Source organism: Chiloscyllium punctatum, chromosome 26, assembly GCF_047496795.1.
Source record: "Chiloscyllium punctatum isolate Juve2018m chromosome 26, sChiPun1.3, whole genome shotgun sequence".
Taxonomy (NCBI): Eukaryota; Metazoa; Chordata; class Chondrichthyes; order Orectolobiformes; family Hemiscylliidae; genus Chiloscyllium; species Chiloscyllium punctatum.
This window is the reverse complement of record NC_092764.1, coordinates 76392821-76407445: the sequence shown is the minus strand read 5'-3', so window position 1 is coordinate 76407445 and position 14625 is coordinate 76392821.

The window sequence follows — 14625 nt, the reverse complement described above, 5'->3', positions numbered from 1 at the left end:
CAGGACTGGCAGTTAAACTTCCAAAGGATTTACAAATTATCATTAATATTAATATTAAGAACAATCTTAGCATATTTGCTGATGACACAAAGCTGGGTTGCAGGGTAAAATGTCAGGAGGATTTTATGGGAATACAGAGTGACTTGAACAGGTTAAGTGAGTGGAAGGATGCAAGGCAGATGCAGTTTAATGTGGATAAATGTGTAGTTATCCTCTTTGGTGGCAAGAACAGGAAGGCAGATTACTATCAAAATGGAGTCAAGTCAGGTAAAGGGGAAGTACAATGAGATCTAGGTATGAAAGCAAGCATGGTGAGACAGCAGGCAGTGAAGAAAGCTAATGGCATGCTGACTTTCATAATAAGAGGAATTGAGTATAGGAGCAAAGAAGTCCCTTTGCAGCGGTACAGGGCCCTGGTGAGACTGCACCTGGAGTATTGTGTGCAGTTTTGGTCTCCAAATTTGAGGAGGAGGGAGTGTGGTGTAGGTTCACCAGGTCAATTCCCAGAATGGTGGGACTATCACATGTTGAAAGCTTGGACCGACTGGGCTTGGAGACACTTGAGTTTAGAAAGATGAGAGGGGATCTGATTGCGATGTATAAGATTATTGAAAGATTGGACACTCTGGAGGCAGGAAGTATGTTTCTGCTGATGGGTGAGTCCAGAACCAGAGGACACAGTTTAAAAATAAGGGGTAGGCCATTTAGAACAGAGTTGAGAAGAAACTTCTTCACCCAGAGAGTAGTGGATATATGGAATGCTCTGCCCCAGAAAGCAGTGGAGGCCAAGTCTCTGGATACTTTCAAAAAAGAGATTAGATTCGATTAGATTACTTTCAGTGTGGAAAGAGCTATTAAAGATAGTGGAATCAAAGGTTATGGGGATAAGGCAGGAACAGGATACTGATTGTGGATGATCAGCCATGACCATAATGAATGCTGGTGATGGCTTCAAGGGCTGAAATGCCTATTCCTGCACCTATTGTCTATTGTCTACTATCCATTTAAATGGAATCTCTCTTTCCCACACGAATCTCTTAGCCACGTGTTTACTTCCCTAATTTTCTTATACCTATGCCAATTAGCATGTGGTTTGGGCAATAATCCAGAGATTATGACACTCGAGAACCTGTTCCTAAATTTCCTTCCTAGAGCTTGATACTCCCCAAATAGGTCCTCCTTCCTAGTCTTGCCTATTTTATTAGTGCCAACATGGACCACAACAACTGGATCTTCCCAATCCAATCCAATATCTTTTGAAGCAGGTCCGAGTTGTCCTGCATCCAGGCACAGGGCAGGCAACACACTATGTGGGACTCCCAATCCGGCTCTCAAAAGATACTATCTGCCCCCCCCCCCCTAATTTTAGATTCCACTATAACAACTACTTGTCTTTTAACTCCCCCTCCCCCTTTTGAATGGCCTTCTGCACCATGGTGCCGTGGTCAGCTGGTTCATCCTTTCCACAGCTTTTTCTCATCCATACAGGGAGCAAAAATCTCATATTGTTTGGCAAGGTGAAGGTCTGAGGCTCCTCCACTCCTGAACTCAGAATCCTCCTGCCTGCCTCACAGACAGGCACACCCTGTTGTTACTGATGGCTAACAGAATTTGAATTACTTAATCTACCGGGGTTGGACTTGTTGGGCTACAACCTGGTGTTGTGTAATTTTTAACACTGGCACCTCCACATCATGACTCAATCATTATTAAAGTGATGGAAGGTGCCATCAGCAGTACTAACTACTATAATCTGATTATTACAGCCTGCTCACTGCCGCTCAGTTTGGGTTCTGCCAGGCCCACTTAACTCCTGACCTCACTACAGTCTTGGTCCGATCATGGACCAAAGAACAGTATGCGAGAAATGAGTTGAGAGTGACAGCCCTTAGCAGCAAGGCCATATTCGACCAAGTGTGGCATCAAGAGTCCTCACAAAACTGGAATCAATGAATATCAGGGGGTAAACTCTCTGCTGGTTGGAGTCATACCTGGCACATATGAAGATGTTTACATATGTTGGAGGTTAGTTATCTCAGCTCCAGAGCATCTCTGCAGGAATTGTTCAATGTAGTGTCAAAATCTAAACACCTTCAGCTGCTTCATTATTGAATTTCATTCCACCATAAGGCCTGTATTGGGGATATTCACCAATGTTTTCATAAGGTTCCACAACATTTACTACTCTTCAGGCACTGAAGTAGTCCATGTTCAAATGCAACAAGATGTGGACACTATTCAGACTCAGGCTGATAAATGCAGGTAACATTCTCACCACAGAAAAACAAAGCAATGACCACATCAAATAACAGACAACCACTGCTCTTGAAATTTGCTGGTGTTACCATCACTGAATCTCCACAATCAATACCCTGGGGTTATCATTAACCAGACATTCACTGGATTCACCACAAAATAAAATGATTACAAAAGCTGGATAGAAGCTCAGAATACAGCAGCGAATAACTCAGCTCCTGACACCCCAAAACCTGCCCACCATCTGCAAGGCACAAGCCATAAGTGTGATGGAATATTCCTCAATTTACCTGGATGTCTATAGCTCAAACAGCTCTGAGGATGCTTGATATCATCCATGGAAATTTCACCCATTTAATGGGCAACACTTCCACAAACACCTACTCACGCAATTGTACCAACGATCATTGGCAACATCTACTGCATCTCTGCTGTAGACGATGCACTGCAGAAATGCACCAAAGATCTTTCTCACATTTCAAACCCTCGAATATGCCATCTGGAATGACAAATGCAGCAGATACGAGGGAACACATGTAAGTCGCACTCCAAGCCACTCACCATCCTAACTTGGAGATATATCATCATTCCTTCATTGTTGTTCGGTCAAAATAAGAGAATTCCCTCCCTAAGGGCATTGTGGGTCTTCGTCCAGCACGTGGACTGCAGCAGCGCAAGAAGACAGTATATCAGCATCTTCTCAAGAGCAGTTAGGGGTGGGCAATAAATGCTGACTAGCATGTGTCACTCGCGTTGTATGTCCCACGAGTTATTAAAACAAAGTCTCATGTTCACTATTTTTTTTTCTCTGAATTCTGCCTTTCAGCCTCTCATATAATAGGTATCGTTCACATGTCACGAAGGGCTCTTCTGGTGTTTTCTCCAATATAGTTAAAAATGATATTTCCAGGTTATCTAATTGTTGTGCATGTCATTCATATGATTGCTGCTTGTCTTTCATTTCAAGAGCGTTGCATGTGCATGCAAGTCATTTCTTTTATCTACTGCTGGTAATAATATTTTGCAATGAACAAATCTGTTTCCTTCCAGTTTTGTTTCTGTCACAAGCAGAGATATTTCAAAAGTGAACGAATGAAATGCAATGTAAAAGTAAAATTTATTTATTTCACCAAGGTGATATACCTGACGTGTGAAATTGATTGGAATTTAGCACTTCCCATGGATTCTTGCAAGTTACAGAACTCAATGCACATGAAGCACATTATTATGAAGGGATAGTCGCAAGGCCATTGTATTAAGCTGTAATTTTTTTCTCACAAAAGTCCTCTTTTCCCAATGCAAATCCAGAGCCAGGATTTGGTGGAATTCAGAACAATAAGTGAGAGTTTTACAGCTGATTCTCAATAGCCCAGAGGTCTAACATCACAACACTTGACACAGCAGCTCCAGGTCTTTGGCAACCAGCAGAATCCTTGGGTACATTAATAACTCATGTTTGTCTGTTTCCCTTTGTACAAAATAACTGTGTAAGTGAAGGTGACAGACAAGAACCAAATAACAGGATACCGTGTCATGTTGCTTTTGTGCTGCTCAGTAGTCAGGGCAGTGATGTACTTATAGATGATATTCTATACCAATGACTTCTTGTGAAATTCAAAACACTGCATAAAACACGTTTAGCACAATAACTCATCGTATTGATTGTGTCCAGCCTCGAAGTCAGCCCTCAACCAACCTCACTGAAGCATGTTATCTGTTTATTATAATGTGTCCATCTGTGCAGCGTGAGTACCATGTTTCCAACATGACGTGACAACATGACAAATGTAGACAATGTCAAACATGTCAAATTGTCTGCAGAGTATTTTGATAGCTCAATGGCCGCAAAATGCCTTGCACAAAATCAATGGGTTAATATACAGAGCTCTTCCCGACCACAACAGGAGCATTCCTTTGGAATGTGCAATTTCAAATATTCGCCACATTAATCTCATTGAGAAATTTTGAACCATCATGTTATTCCCCATTGAAACTGGATATAACTGTCATTTTTCTAAACGTTTCTTGGCTTGATGTAACTTAATAAAAAGAATGATTTACATGCCTAGATGTGGTTAATTACGCAGTAATTACTTCCGAAATAAAACCATAAATGATTCTCTAAAGATGTTTTCACAGAAAATGCAAACGACTTTTCTCTTAGTGAGTTGCACTTAACATTGACAGTAGATAATTCATCTGGTTAGCTTAATTGGAGGGATGGTCAATGTATATTTGAACTAATTACTAAGTATTGGGGTTTTGATTTCCGTTTTGCCGTAAGTAGACAATGTACCTGACGTCAAATTGTCTATTGAACACTTTGGTAGATCACGTGTCTGCAAAAGGCGCTGCACAAAATCAATGTATAATGAATGTACAACGCTATATCCTACCACAACAGGAGCATTCGTTTGGAGGGTGCAATCTGAAATATTCGATACATTAAGCTCACTGAGAAATGTTTGAACCATAATGTTAATTCTCCATTTCAACTGGATATAACTGCCATTTTTCTAAATGTTTCCTGGCTCCGTCTAACTTAAGAAAGAAAGTGATTTAGTTTTCTGGATATCGTCAATTGCGCAGTAATTACTTCGAAAGAAAAACAAAAATGATCCTCTAATGGATGTTCTTACAGAAAGTAAAAGATGTTTCCCCTAAAATTAGTTATGTTTAACATTGTTATTAGGTATTTCATCTGTTTAGCTTAATTGGAGAAATGATTAATTCGTATTTGAACTAATTACCAATCAGGTTGATTTCCATTCTGCCTTTACTAGACTTGGAACATGACTTCTGTTCCTATAAATGGAATTGTAAGGCAATGTGAAACGTCTCTGACAAGCTCTGCCAGGAAACGCGTAGAATGAAGCAGCAGCGGATATTGACCTAAGAACAAACTCAGAATGACTCCGACGATTGAGCTGATATCAGAGTAATAGCTTCGCATATTGCTTTTCAGAATGAGCACGTTGACGAATCGCTAAACATAGAGATTGCAAAACTATTGTAGAAACGTATGGTTGATAGGCGCGAAATTACAAATAAATTTCTTAAATTATACTCCCGAACGTCAAAAAAGGTGACATGAGCGTAGTGTTAACTAGCAGATCCTGAGATGCACGCAGCGTCTGACCACAAGTGTTTCTATTATGGTATTGATCGTGACGCTCTGTTCTCCAAGCGAATGCATTGTTTACCTAAATGAGAAAAAGCAAGCAAGAAGTTGTGATCTATTTTTGTCTTTAAGTTGCAAGTGTCCCTACTTGAGCGCCAACAATCCTGTAATAGAAAAAAAAATGCCTAAAATGAATTCCTCTGCAGCCAAAACGTTTAATCAGAATGTAATAAATGGTAAATGTGAAGAATTTAAAAGGATAAAGACGAATTGAGCCGAGAAAAACAAAGCTAAAGAGAGACAGCTCTCCACACGCACACTCACATATGTAACAGTAAAATATTTATGGAACGTATCTGTAAAGTATTACCAGACACTTCACAGGGAATATTATCAATTTCTTTTACCACTGAGCAACACTAGAAACTGAAGCTTGATTAAACAGCAAGCTTTAAAAGAAGAGACAAGCAGCGATTGTTTCTTATTGAATTCCAGAGCTTTGGAAATATATAACTCATAACATATCCATTAATGATAAAAATTAGAGATGGCTAAGAGATCAGAATTATAGCAAGGACAAGGTGACAGAGGGAATTGAAACTAGAGATGAGAATTTTAAAATAAAGACATTGTTAGATCAGGAATCAAAGTGGATAATCGAACAAAGAGATGATGTTTCAGTAGGAATTCACAGGATTTACTAGCGTACCTACACAGACATACATAATATACAGGAGCACATAGGCAGTCATACACACAGTCTTATAGGGTATACGCATACAAACATTTTAATGAATATAGTTATCAATACCTACATATGCAGAGCAGACCAAATACAGTAAATTGGTAGTGGAATTGAAGTTGAAAATAATACTAATACAGAGAGTGTAAGAATTGATTGGCTATTGTAATAAAACAGAGCTGAAAAGTCTTCTACTAGCATTTAATTAGTATACAATTGGCAAAAAGAATTTTGGTAGTTATTTGTGAAAAACACCGAACTATACTCAGAGGCACAATGCAAAGCTAGAGAATGTAATGAATGTTTTGACTGAAGGTGACCAAAGCAGATGATGTTAACCAAAAATATATAGAAGTAGGGAGGGTAGAATGGCTAAACATTGTAAAAATATCTGGCCAGGATGTACAGGAAATGCTGTTTGAACTAAGGTTGGTTGAGACGAGATATTTCCTGGAACGCAATTGAGAGTGAGGGTGGACATAACTGGGAGATTACCATAATAGGACCGTAATACCATAAGACTGATGAGCAGAAATTAGGTCATTTCACCCATACCCACATTGAATGCTTCACCATTCAATCATGATTGATATGTTTTTCAACCTCATTCTCCTGCTCTCTTCTTGTAACCTTTGATCCCTTTGACAATGAAGTATCTATCTATCTCTGCTCTAAATATACTCAATGACCTAGTCTCCACAATCTTCTGTGGCAATGAATTCCATAGATTCACCAGTCCCTGGCTAAAGAAATTTCTCCTGGTCACCATTTTAAAGGGACTTCCCTTTACTTTAAGACTATGGCCCAGGTCGGAGTTTCACCTGCCAATGAAAACATCTTCCGAACTCTGTCCAGGCCATTCAGTATTCTGCAAGTATAAATTAGATCTGACTTCATCCTTTGAAACTCCAGCAAGTACAGTCCCAGAGTCCTCTAATGTTCGTCATATGTTAAGCTTTTATTTCCTGGGACCATTACAGTGAAGCTCCTCTGGACCCACTCCAGGAGCAGCACATCCTTCCTGAGGTATGGGGCCCCGAATTGATTACAATACTTAGAGTGTGGTCTGACAAGAGCCTTATAAAGCCTCAGAAGTTCATCCTTGCTTTTCTATTCTAGTCCTCGTTATATTTGCCTTAACTCCAAATTTACCTTAAGAGGATCCTGGACTAGAAGCTCTAAGTACCTTTGAACTTCAGATTTCTGAAGTTTTGACTCATTAGAAAATAGTCTATGCCTCTATTCTTCCTAACAAAATGCATAATCTCATATTTTCCCATGTTGCATTCTATTTGCCACATCTTTGCTCACTCTCCTAGCGATTCTAAATCCTTCTGAAGTCTCCTGCCTCCTCAATACTACCTGTCTTTTCATGTATCATTGTCCTATCTGTAAACTTAGACAGAATGCCATTAATTCCTTCATCTGGATCATTAATGCACAAAGCACAAAGTTGTGGTCCCAACATTGACCCTTGTAGAACACCACTTGTTACAGGCTGCGATCCTGAGAAGGACTCTTTTAACACCACTCTCTGCCTTATGTGAGACAATCTGCTCTCTGTGATAGTTGCCTAGCCTTTAACATGATGGGCCCTCATTTTAATCAGCAGCCTCTTGTGTGCCACTTTGTCAAAGGCTTTCTGTCCAGGTAGATAAAATCCACTAGGTCTCCTTGGTCAAACATGCTCATTATCTTCTAAAAGAAATCTAACAGAATTATCAACAATGATCTTCCAATGATGAAACAATGTGACTTTGCCCTATTTTGCCATGCACTTCCAAGTATTCAGAAATCTCATTCTTCACAATGGACTCCAAAATCTCATTAACAACTGATGTCAGGGTAATCAGCCTGTAATTTCCCATCTTTTGCCTTACTCCCTTCTTAATCTTTCAATCCTTCCTCGGTGTATAGGAAATACTTGAGAATTGAACAGCAACAGTGCTCACCTGAACCCACAATCCACACCCAGTGCCAGTTGCCACCACATGCATACTCTTAATGTCTCTGTCCGTCAGCACCACCTCGCACTATCGAGTCCCCATTTCTTTATTTCATGCACAACTTTAATAGGAATCACTTTTTTTTGCTTTCAAGTGTTGAGGAACATAAGCTCCAAAAATGCACAAGTACCAGTGCCCTTCTGGATTCTGTCTCCTCCTCCTTCCTTCTGACTTCTTTAATTCCACAATTTGCCCTCTATTCACTATACCCGCTGGGTCAGTTACCTGAAGGGCTGCTTTGCAATGCAGAGTGACATCAAATGTGTGGGCTAAATTCCTGCACTGACTGAGGTCACCATAAAGGATTTTCCATCTCATCATCTGCCCTTGCCTGAAGTGCGGTGTTACTCAGGCTGTAATTGCCACCATTCACCACTCTGTAATGAGAAAGCAGCTGATAACACTATGGTGACTTTACTTTTACACTCAGATACTGGCAATCAATGTTCAATGAAGAATTTAATTTCTCCCTTCATGCCCCAACTTCAATGTATTTCAGGCAGAACATGATGTTGATCTCTGGGGCAGGACTCTTTGACCCACTCTTTCACCCACTTCCAAGTACCCCATCCATCTGAACCATCTCCCCTCGGTCTTTTAGCTTGATCACTTCATTGAGTATTGTCAACTTGGCAGCAACTGCCTTATTTTCTCTGTTCCCCTGACATACTCTAACCTGTGGCCCTCTGAACTTGCTCCATTCTCTCAGTTCTAACTTTGAATTTATTATCAGAATTGCTGGTAAGGATTGTGCTATTGTCATCTATCTGGAAGAGGCCGAGTACCAACTTTCAGATACAACCTTTTATCTGACCCCAGATCATGGCCCAACAGAACATCAAACTGTTATTTTTGGAATGGTTACAAAATTCATGCTTTACAGAGATCTCCCCTCTACAGTTCAGACTGGAAATCAGCAACTAATCTTAATGGTAAGATCCTGGGTAGTGTTCTGGAACAAAGAGACCATGGAGTGCAGGTTCAAAGTTCCTGCAAGTAGAGTCACAAGTAAATAGGATAGTAAAGAAGGCATTTGGTAAACTTGTCTTTATTGATCAGTTCACTGAGTACAGGAGTTGGGACGTCATGGTTTCTCTGTACAGAACATTGATTAGGCCACATTTGGAATACTGCATGCAAGTCTGGTTTCCTGGCTATTGGAAAGATATTGTGAAACTTGAAAGGATTCAGAAAAGATTTACATGAATGTCACTAGGCTTGGAGGGTTTGAACTATAGTGAGAGGATGAATTGGCTGAGGCAATTTTTCCCTGGAGCATCAGATACTGATGCCTTAGTCCTCAGATACCTTAGAAAGTTTTTTTAAAAATCATGAGGGTCATGGATTGGGTGAACAGACAAGGTCTTTTCCCTCGGGTAGGGGAGTCCAAAATGAGAAGACATCGATTTAAAGTGTGAGGATAAAGACTTAAAAGGAATCTAAGGGACAACTTTTTCACACAGAGGGTGGTGCATGTATTGAACAAGCTGGCAGAGGAAGTGGTGGAAGTGGATATAATTACAACATTTAAAAGACACTTGGAATGAGTTCATGAACAGGATTTGTTTACAGGAATATGGGCAAAATGCTGGCAAAAGGGACAAGATTAATTTCGGATGTCTGATCAGCACTGACAAATTGGACTGAAGGTTCTGTTTCCATGGTGTACATCTCTATGACTCAATGACTCTAATGGAGCATGATGGGATTCAGTGTTTTGGCCACAATTATTCACAATTTATATTAATGGTTTGGATGAAGAAGGGAACCTTTGAGAGCCAGAATTGCAAATGGCGCAAAACCAGCTGGAAAGTAAAGTGTTGAGGATAACACAGAGTTTGCTGGGAATATAAACAATTTACATGAGTGGACAATAATATGAAAAATGTGAGATTATATACATTGCCAGGAAGAATAGAAGAGCTGAATATTACTTAATTGAACAAAAACAAAGGAAAACAAGCTACAATCTGAGCTCTGCAATTAATATGGAAGGCAACTAGAATGCTACTCTTAACTTCAAAGGGAATGGAGTAGACAAATAGGGAGGTCTTGCCAAAACTAGACAACGCACTAATCAGACCATAACTGGAAACTGTGAAAAGCTTTATTCCCATTATATAAGGAAAGATATAATGTCATTGGAGGGAGTCCAGAAAATGTTCACTATGCTCATACCAGGTCTGGAAAGAGTGTCTTATGAAGACAGGTTGAGTAGATAAGTATTTAATAATTTAGAATGAGAAGCAGTCTGACTGAAAGATAGAAGGTTCTTTTGGACATATCGGTTAGATGCTGAAAGATTGTATCCCCTCATTTAAATGTTTAGGAAAAAGGGCATAATCTCAGAATCAGAGATTGCACACTTAACATAGAGATGCAAATGAATTTCTCTCAGACAGTAGTTAATCTGTGAATTAACTACTGAGCTGAGCAAGTTTAATGATATTGAAGCCTGAGAGAGATAGATTTTTAAATAGATAATGGAATCAAGGGTTATGGTGAAAAGGCATGAAAGTGGAGATGAGGATTATTAAGATCAGCCATAACCTCATTGCATGTGGAGCAGACCTGATGAACTTGTATGGACTAATTCTGCTCCAATGTGTTATTGTCTTCTAGTTTGGGGTTTTTATCTCAAGGCACCCTTACAATGTGTACATATTTCTTTCCGTCTGTGCCTCTCCCCACCCCCCACCCCTGCCAACATGCACCCCTAAATTATCAGCATAAAAACAGTTTTGCAGCCCCCTTCAATACCAAAGAAGAGTCCCACTGGACTCCTAACATCAACACTGTCTCTCTCCACACATGTTTGGATAAGTTGAAATAATGTACTGTCCTCTCGTGGATTTTGTGCACAGAAATCCAAGTGTTATCTAGTCAAGTCTGACAAAACTTAAACTTTTTTTTTGCTTATAAGTTTTATTCTTTGCACTATTAATGATCATGCATGACTTAACTTGCAACAATTTGAACAATACTTATCCCTTTTCCAGCCCATTTAGCTTTTACCACTCCAGCATATATGTTCCCCATTGGAACAGAGCTCTATTGTTGAACTTAGACTAGTTAAAATCCAAATCTTCAAAATTTAACCTGAACATTCGTAAGTGAAAAGAGGAAACTGTTTTTTCAAACAAACATTCATAGGAATCTGGGATTTGCTCTCCAAACAGCTGAAGATATAAACCTTTAAGATTGTGAAAGTAGATTTGTGTTTGTTAATAATATTCAGGGATTAGGAGTCAGACAGGTGAATGGTTTTGAAGTGTAGGTCAGCCATGATCTAACTAAATGATAAATCAGAATGCAGAGGCTGAATGGTATACTGTGTTCCTGAATATATAACTCAGCTGAAGAAACAGTTGTAGACACATACTACTGCATTAACACTAATGTTACAAAGGTAAAAAAAAAACTGTGGAACCATGGAGAAATGCTTTCAGTAGCCAATTGTCCTGGTTCTCCTGTATATTCACCAATTATTTGCCACAGTAATTGCAGGAAATTGGATGAATGTTGCACCGAAGTGCAATCAAGTACATTTACTTGATCAGTCCTTAATGGTAGCATTGATCATATTATATAAACTACAATGCAAACTCCTGCAACACTGTTACTCAGCAGGCTTGTAACAAATATAGTGTCGACAACATACCAGACTTCATGTCCAGTGGGACAGTGTATTTCTAATGTCAAATAGCTTTAATTAATTGAAGTGCAAAGTGTTTAAGGCAACTTTGTCAGACAGTTGGTGGAATCTGGTACATTAATTTTGATAAGAGTGGTGCATTGAGCACAGTCCATTTCCAAAGTGATTCTGTCAATGTCCTCAGTGTGGAGGTTGCAATCTGGAATGGGTTGTTGTGTACGCATGAGGAAGTTGAGTTACTGTTCCACATCTAGGTATTTCATAAAAATATCTTTGGAAACTGGTAAAGCTGTTAAAATGAGGAAGGAAGGATAGATCATTGATTTTGACTTCAGAACGGCATGGTGGCACAGTGGTTAGCACTGCTGCCTCACAGCGCCAGAGACCCGGGTTCATTTCCCGCCTCAGGCGACTAACTGTGTGGAGTTTGCACGTCCTCCCCGTGTCTGCGTGGGTTTCCTCCGGGTGCTCCGGTTTCCTCCCACAGTCCAAAGATGTGCAGGTCAGGTGAATTGGCCATGCTAAAATTGCCCGTAGTGTTAGGTAAGGGGTAAATGTAGGGGTATGGGTGGGTTGCGCTTCAGCGGGGCGGTGTGGACTTGTTGGGCCGAAGGACCTGTTTCCACACTGTAAGTAATTTAATCTAAACACAGCCAGTGACCCAGAAATAAAAGTTAAACACCCATATGCTAGACTAATTTATTCATTTTCAACATGAAATACAGAACAAATAGGGGCAAAAGTAACAAAAAGAGTGGAGATCTGTGTGTGGAGGCTGAGGGCACAGCTGAGGTTTTAAATGAGTACTTTGCACCTGTAATCACAAAAGAGAAGGATGATATAGGTCAGGGAAGGGTACTGTAATATACTTCAACATATTAGCACTGAGACGGTGGAGGTATTAATAGTTTTAATTAATAGTCTAGAAGTAGATAAATCCTCAGGTTGTTGTGAGAAGTGTTAAAAGTTTTATGTGGGAAACAAAGGAGGAGAGTGCAGGGTCAGCGACATTCATGTTTTAATTCATTCTGGCCACAAGGGAGATGCCAGAGGATTGGAGGACAGCTAACGTGATACCATTTATCAAGAACATTGGCAGAGATAAACTTGGAAACAAGTTTTTGAGCTTAACCTTAGTGGTTGGTAACCACTTGGACAAAAATATCTAAGGGACTAGAATTACTCTCCAATTGGAGAGGCAAGGATTAATCAAGCATGCTCGGGATGGCACTGTAAGGAGGAAATCATGTCTAATAAAGTTGATTTAAATTTTTGAGGAGGTGAGTCTGTGTTTAGATCACAGGAGACCAATGGATGTAATCTACATCGACTTCGGTAAGGTTTTAATGTCAAGAGCCCAGGGGATACAAGGCAGTGTGGCAAACTGGAATCAAAATTAGATCAGTAATATGGAACAGAGATTGGTAAACAATGGGTGTTTTTGTGATTGGACACCTGCAACCAATGGTGTACCACAGAACTTGATGTAGGGATATATTTCCTTCCCCACCCCTTTCAGAGAAGACCGTTCCCTCCATGACTACCTAGTTAGATCCACATCCCCCCCCGCCCCCAACAACCCACCCTCCTGTCCTGACACCTTCATCTGCCACCGCAGGAATTGCAAAACCTGCGCCCACATCTCCTCCCTCACCTCCATCCAAGGCCCCAGAGGAGCCTTCCACACCCATCATAGTTTCACCTGCACATCCACCAATGTCATTTATTGTATCCGTTGCTCCCAATGTGGTCTCCTCCACATTGGGGAGACTGGACGCCTTCTCGCAGAGTGCTTTAGGGAACATCTCCAGGACACCTGCACCAGTCAACCTCACTGCCCCATAGCCCAACATTTCAACTCCCTCTCCCACTCTGCTGAGGACATGCAGGACCTGGGCCTCCTCCACCACCACTCCATCATCACACAACGCCTGGAGGAAGAACACCTCAATTTCCACCTTAGGAACAATTCAACCCCAGGGCATCAATGTGGACATCACCAGTTTGCTTATTTCCGCTCCCCGCACTTTACCCCAGTTCCAACCTTCCAGCTCAGCACCATCCTCATGACCTTTCCACCTGCCAATCGTCCTTCCCACCTATCTGCTCCACCCTCCTCTCTGACCTATCACCTTCATCCCCACCCCCATCCACTTATTGTACTCTTTGCTACCTTCTCCCCAGCTCCATGCCCTCCCATTTATCTTTCCACTCTAGAGGCTCCCTGCCTTCATTCCTGATGAAGGGCTTTTGCCCGAAAAGTCAATTTTCCTGCTACTCGGATGCTGCCTGACCTGCTATGCTTTAACAGCACCACTCTAATCTAGACTTATGCCTTATCACCATTACCTTGTATTAAATTCACAACTGTTTACTATCATATCTACGTTTGTCTATCTTTATGAACTGCTTTTCATTTTCCAATTTGTCAATCTCAATGCACTTGTTAGTAACAGTGTAAGATGTCTGTTTCATCAAATTCTATGATTTACCTCTCTGATTTACCCATAGTTTGTCCACGTATCCAGTGGACAGTTTATTTTTCTAGCAAATTTACCTTTGTTGAAAATAATGAATCACTTTAAATGTTTAACATTGCTCATCAAGTTTCACATCTTTTAATATTCTGTCTTGGACAATTTATACTTTATTAATTGCCTATGCTTATATTTAAATCCATGCTTTGGACTTAAACCCATGAGTCTCAAGCTTCATATAGAATTATATTCTATTATGGTTACAAGATTAAAATAATTTCTTAATGATTTTGCTAATTCTGATTTGTCAGCTTGCACTGCAGAATATGTTAATTAAAGTTAAACAACCTTAACAAAACTGTGAATCT